The sequence below is a fragment of the Myotis myotis genome, unplaced genomic scaffold (assembly GCF_014108235.1).
Source record: "Myotis myotis isolate mMyoMyo1 unplaced genomic scaffold, mMyoMyo1.p scaffold_m19_p_16, whole genome shotgun sequence".
NCBI lineage: Eukaryota > Metazoa > Chordata > Mammalia > Chiroptera > Vespertilionidae > Myotis > Myotis myotis.
The window spans coordinates 28,868,922-28,875,225 of NW_023416320.1; the positions used below are offsets into that span (position 1 = coordinate 28,868,922).

A 6,304-nucleotide genomic window follows, 5' to 3' on the forward strand; every position below is an offset into this window, starting at 1 on the left:
GCCCTGTGAACATTTAATCTCCCCTTGAACGCCAATGTATGGCTGAACTAAAGGAACATAGGGAAATAAAAGTCATTTTAAGAGAGATCTGCAGGGTTTTTTCATCAGCGCTTGTGTTTTTTAATCTGCTCCCTGCACTCTTGCAGGCATAGCAATAGGTGAGCGGTGCCAGGAGCTTGCCTCTTTATTCTGTTAGCATCTCTTGTAATCTAAATGCTTGTGCGTGTTTATCGGTATATATAGACATCATGCCTTACCTCTACCTGATAGTATAAACCATCCTCTGTGTCAGTGATTTTCAACCTTTTTCATCTCATGGCACACATAAACGAATCACTAAAATTCTGCGGCACACCAAAAGATATATATTTTTTGCAGATCTGAAAAAAAAAGATATAATTTAGATTCATTCACACCGGACAGCGTTGTGTTAGCTGTTGTCATTATTTTTTTTATTTGACAATCTAAAGGAAAAGAGATTAGTGCCCCTGGCTAAATAGTTTAGAAATGTTATAGAAATTTTTGTGGCACCCCACTGTGCCTCCTGCAGCACACTGGTTGAAAATGGCTGCTATATGTAGCTAGAAAACATACCTTGTTCCCGGGCTTTCATAATGAAAAAATACTTCATCCTTCTCTCACTTTCAAGGACATGTATTTATACTTTCCTCCCAGAGGTTGAGGAGGCAGAGAAATTGCCTGAGCAAGTCCGCTTGATATAAAGTTCGTCCCAGGATGGTCAGTCAAGATAGAACATACAATCTTTGAGTCAACATAAGCCCTCCAAATGTACTTACAGAGCATTTAATAGAAATAACTGCCTTCTACTATGCTGCTGACCTTAGCAAGAATAGTAGATATTTAAATTTTAATTAGTGTTTTAATTAGTCTGGATAAGTTTACCATCCATCTCAAAAGTGAATATTAAGATGTGCAGTATCATTCTTAAATGTTAGAATATTTACATAAAATGAACTGAAAATGCAGCCTATTTTACTGTTGAAAGCCAAAAGTCATTGATTTTAAGTGGGCTTTAATATTAAGGAAATTAGAAACTGCAAGTTTGGATTCCAAACATCCATTGCTAGGCAAGTCACTAGAGACAGCCTGACCTTTACCACTTGGAGTTAAGGGCATCTGTATAATTTGCATACGGATATACAGATACAATAAACAAAGACTATTGATCGCTTGGTTTCCCTGCCAGCAATCTGTAACAAGCTTAAAAATAATCACAGCACAAAATCAAGTACAAATACAAATCGATGAAAGAACAGTTCCTGGAGTGTTGGCAGCACCAGACAAAGGAACTGGCACTGTCCTTGTTAGCTTTGGGGAGCATCTCCAAAATTAGACAAAGCTCCTCTCAGTAGAAATCTGAAAGTGAAGGTCACCAAATCCAAGGATAAATATAAAGATTACGACATAAAATATGTAAGGTGTCAATTCAACAGAACCCCCTGAAACTGCACTATGAGCTCGACAAAACGTATGAGTTGGGTAAGTAGTTATGAAAATATTTAAAGCATTGTTGGAAACCTGGTTGAGGTTTGTAAAAAGAAACTGAACATTGTTTTCCAAGGATATTGGAAAGGAGAATCAAGCCGTGGTCACCGTGACACTATGCGAAGCATCAGTGAGACAACTAGAGAGATACTAAAGCTCTGAAGCATTTTCGCTGTGAGAAAGGGATTTAAGAATTGAGGGAGAAGATGCCAAGGCATGTGAAAAGAATGAGAGCGAGTTTAAAGGTCAGAGCTTCAAGAGGTGACAACTGATGAAAGATAACATGTAATCATTAGCAACTGCATGCCAACAAGGAAAATATTAATTAATTACATGGGGGACAGTAATGCTGTCTTAAACCTTCATAGGAATTTAAAGGACACTTGCATTTCCAGTAACAAGTTGTTAGAACCTTTAAAAATGTGTTTATACGAATGAAAATTATATGAAAGTTAATGTAGAATAATTTGCTAATTTGTGGTTTGTGCATTGAGTTAAACTGGTCTTCCAAAAACAACCTTTTCTCTAGTTGTTGAGGAAGATGTGGACTACCTAATATTTCTTCTGTGTAAATACTAATAGCAACAAAAATTGACATACAGTAGAAACTTGTTGTTGTTAATCTCACCTGCGGATGTTTTTTCCCATTGATTTTTTTTTAGAGAGAGTGAAGTGAGGAAGGTAAGGAGAGAGAGAGAGAGAGAGAGAGAGAGAGAGAGAGAGAGAGAGAGAGAGAGAGACTATGAGTTGCCTCCTGCACCGCCTGGACTGAGGCCAGGGATCAAACCTACAACCCAGGTATGTGCCCTTGACCAGTAATCAAACCTGCTACCCTTTGGTGCAAGGGTCGATGCTCCAACAACTGAGAAACACTGGCCAGGGCTATAGTAGGAACTTCTTTAATCACCTTCCAATTAACCGGCTTGCTAAATACTGCTCCCCACCACCTGTGTGGTCACACCTAGTAAGGTTAAGTGCTCTTGGGGCACCTGCCCCCTTTCACTCCCACTAGTAGAACTTTATATACTCTTGAGTTAGTTTTTCAATCCCATTTTGACATTGTGGCTATTATTATAAATACATATAAATTAAATATTATGTAAAACAAGCAAATGTTAATGTAAATATGAAGCTGAAAGCTTTGGATGACTTGATATAGGTGAGTTGCTTAAAAACAAAAATTGCCATTAAATTAGATTTGGAGCAAAACCTGTAGTTGATTGTGAAGAAAAGAATCAAAAGTTTAAACAGATACTGAAAGTAGATTGCTTAATTTATAAGAACCTAAGGTGATCATCCTAGATGATGCATTACTCATAAGGTTGAAATAAGTGAATGGATAAAAGATAAGATGTGGTATACACACAACAGGATATTACTCAGCCATAAAAAAGATTGAAATCTTGCTATTTGTGACAACATGTATGGACCTTGAGGTCATTATGCTAAGTTAAATAAGTGAGACAGAGAAGGACAAATACCATATGATCTCACTTACTAGTATAAGTGGAAACTAGAAAAACAAAATAAATGAATAAAACAAAACAGATACAGATCCGCTGATATAGAGAACAAGCTGATGTTTGTCAAGGGTGGTGGTGAATGGGAATAAACATTTTTTAAGTCACAGGTTATATAATCCTATATAATAAAAGGCTAATATGCAAATCGACCAAACAGCGGAACAACGGGTCCCTATGATGCGCACTGACCACCAGGGGGCAGACGCGCAATGCAGGAGCTGCCCCCTGGTGGTCAGTATACTCCCACAGGGGGAGTGCCGCTCAGCCAGAAGCCCTGAGCTGGGCTCACAGCTGGTGAGGGCAGAGGATGTGGCGGGAGCCTCACCCACCTCCCCAGTGAGCTAAGGATGTCTGGCTGACAGCTTAGGCCCACTGCCTAAGCTGTCAGTCAGACATCCCCTGAGGACTCCAAGACTGCGAGAGGGCCCAGGCCAGGCTGAGGGACCCCCAGCCCCCACCAGTGCACAAATTTCATGCACCGGGCCTCTAGTTCCATTTATATTAAACATCCAGAATAGGTAAATCCACAGATACAGAAAGTAGATTAGTGCCTACAAGAGGCTGGTGGACGGAGGGAATGGGGGGTGATTGCTAATGGGCCCAGAGCTTCTTTGCCAGCTGATGAAATGTTCTGGAAATAGACAATAGTGTTTATGAGGGGGGAAAAAGAACTGCAAGTAGTGAATATATACAAAGAAAAGTCTGTCTTATATTAAAAGATAAGCAAGTGATAATATATGGACATCTTTTAAGTGTTTAAGATGTCTAGGTTTTTTTTTTTTATAATTTCCCACATTAGTTGTGCTTTCTCAATTAACTGACCCACTCCAGTCCTGATTACATCCAACAAAGGACCTCTCCTAGATGCCTGGATTTTGCAACCTTTCTATAAATGCCATCTGTCCTCAAGCCCTCCATTATATGTGAAGTAAATAATACTTATTAGTGAAACATTATTAACATCGTAAATGATGAGGATATTTTGGTTTGTCTAAATGACTCCTGACCTCAAAATTTACCTTGGAGAAACAGTGTGTGTGTATGTGTGTGTGGTGAGAGAAAGAGAAATCTGCCAGTTAGTTTCCTTGTATTTTTCTTTTTTTTTTTTAAGTGCTTTTTAGGGGAACAATATAATTAATTAAAGGTTCAGGATAGTTGGACCCTAGGTAAAAATGCGTTTGTTACCATTCTGAGATAGCAAAACAAAACAATAAACTGATGACATTTTTTCATATTTAAATACTAAGCTTCCAAGTTGAGTATTATTTGTAGTCTTCCCTTAAATGTTCAATACTATAAAAATGATAATTCTTTTTTTTTTTTATAAACCAGTGATACTGTGTGTTTGGTTCTGTCATTAAAGTTGTATCTTTTGACAGCATAAGCAATTCTGGGACAGTGGCTTTCATATATTAAGATTGTGGATGGTCTATTTCTAATGCATGATCTACATCCGTTCTTATTTTTTATAATGCACAACCAGATTTATTTATACACACAATAATGAAGGAAAGCAGTTTTCTGTCAAATGGGGAAGATTGAGGAGCTGATTTTGGGATCTACTACAATGGAAAGACTTGCTTTGTTGCCTTCAGCGGGCCTTTTAAATGGGTCTTCTTGCTGGGCCAGCTTTTCTAATCCTTTATGATATCTAAGCTGGTGTTCCAGATAGCCTGCGTCCCTCCAGTGTTTATCCAGGTACTTTCCCATGAAGCGAAAAGGAGCAGTTTCATCATTGGCAGAAGCCACGGTGGTCAGCTCTAACAGGAGCTCAGTTAACTTGTTCTCCAACTCCAGAGCAGACTCCAGAACAGTAGGCCAGCTCCCCAGTTATCTATCTCAGGCCTCTTAATCCCTGGAAGGCAGATTTTACCCCAGGTTTTCTTAGATGTCTCGGAAATTGCTTTGTATGTTGCCGCTTCACCTGAGCTTGGTCTTAGAAGAATGCAGCAGGAAGAGGTGCTCCCATGTCTTCATTGTAATTAACAGGCATAGAAAAATAAGCATCACTGATGTGCAGCTCGTAAGATGTCACCTGAATAATAGCAGCCCCACACTCTTTAGAGAGGAGGTTCTAGACCTGGGATCTCAGCTTTAGAGGAAACCAGGCATAAACATCCATTCCTAAAATTGTTTTCCACCTGGATTTAGAAATACTCAACTAAGTGGGTAACTTTTTCCAATTAATATAAAATAATTATGTCAGCATTAGAACCTTCTGCTGTGGCCCTGATCTTTGCAACAATAATAGCGATTCTTATTAAATAGAGGCAATGTTGTAGTCACATGCAATAGAAAACTACGTGTATTCTTTTACCCTTTGAAATTATAATCACTCTAAACTACATGAACAATATGAAATCAGGTAGGTATTTTACATGTCTTTCAATCCTCTGACATAACTCAGATCCTTTTCATGTACAAACTCAGTAAATATTTATTAAACTGGACTTTTAAAACTAGTTCTAATAAAATTTTGTCTATTGTGTAAAGGATTTTTTAAAATATTAAATTTAAAGGTACATTAAAGATCAAACATTCATTTTGTCTCTTCAGAACATTTGTTTCACAAACATGTAAGTCATCAGAAATAAATATTTGCTTTGGAGCTGTGAAGATGTCAAATATTTGTTCATTTCTGTGTGTGCTTTTCATTAAATTCAATGCTTGACAAAACATCAATTCACGTAGTAATGTAAAATTTTCCACATTTTATTCTCTCAGTCATGTGAATTCATATTACATATTTTGCACACTGTCTACCTGAAACCTAAGGTAAAAATCATATTCTTAAAACTCCATTTAGTTAAAAAATACAGTGCAGTATCTAAAATTTTCTCATCTGCAAAGAATAGCATTTGAATGGGTTTATCAATCATGAGTAGATTATAGTCTATGGAATTATGTTCATAATTTATAGTTGACCCTTGAACAACACAGGTTTGAACTGTGCAGGTCCATTTATACATATATTTTTTTCAGCACATATATTGGAAATTGGGGGGGGGGGGTTTTTGACAATTTTTTAAAAAAACTGACAGCCAGACCTTATGATATTCTTTTTTTTTTTTTTAATATATTTTATTGATTTTTTACAGAGAGGAAGGGAGAGAGATAGAGAGTTAGAAACATCGATGAGAGAGAAACATTGATCAGCTGCCTTCTGCACATCTCCCACTGGAGATGTGCCCGCAACCCAGGTACATGCCCTTGACCGGAATCGAACCTGGGACCCTTCAGTCCGCAGGCCGACGCTCTATCCACTGAGCCAAACC

General features: G+C 37.9%; 1 pseudogene; it reads right to left on the reverse strand.

The window, feature by feature from the left end:
* Window positions 1–4,553: 4,553 nt before the first annotated feature.
* LOC118670803 lies at window positions 4,554–5,151 on the reverse strand (annotated as a pseudogene).
* Between the last annotated feature and the right edge of the window lie 1,153 nt (window positions 5,152–6,304).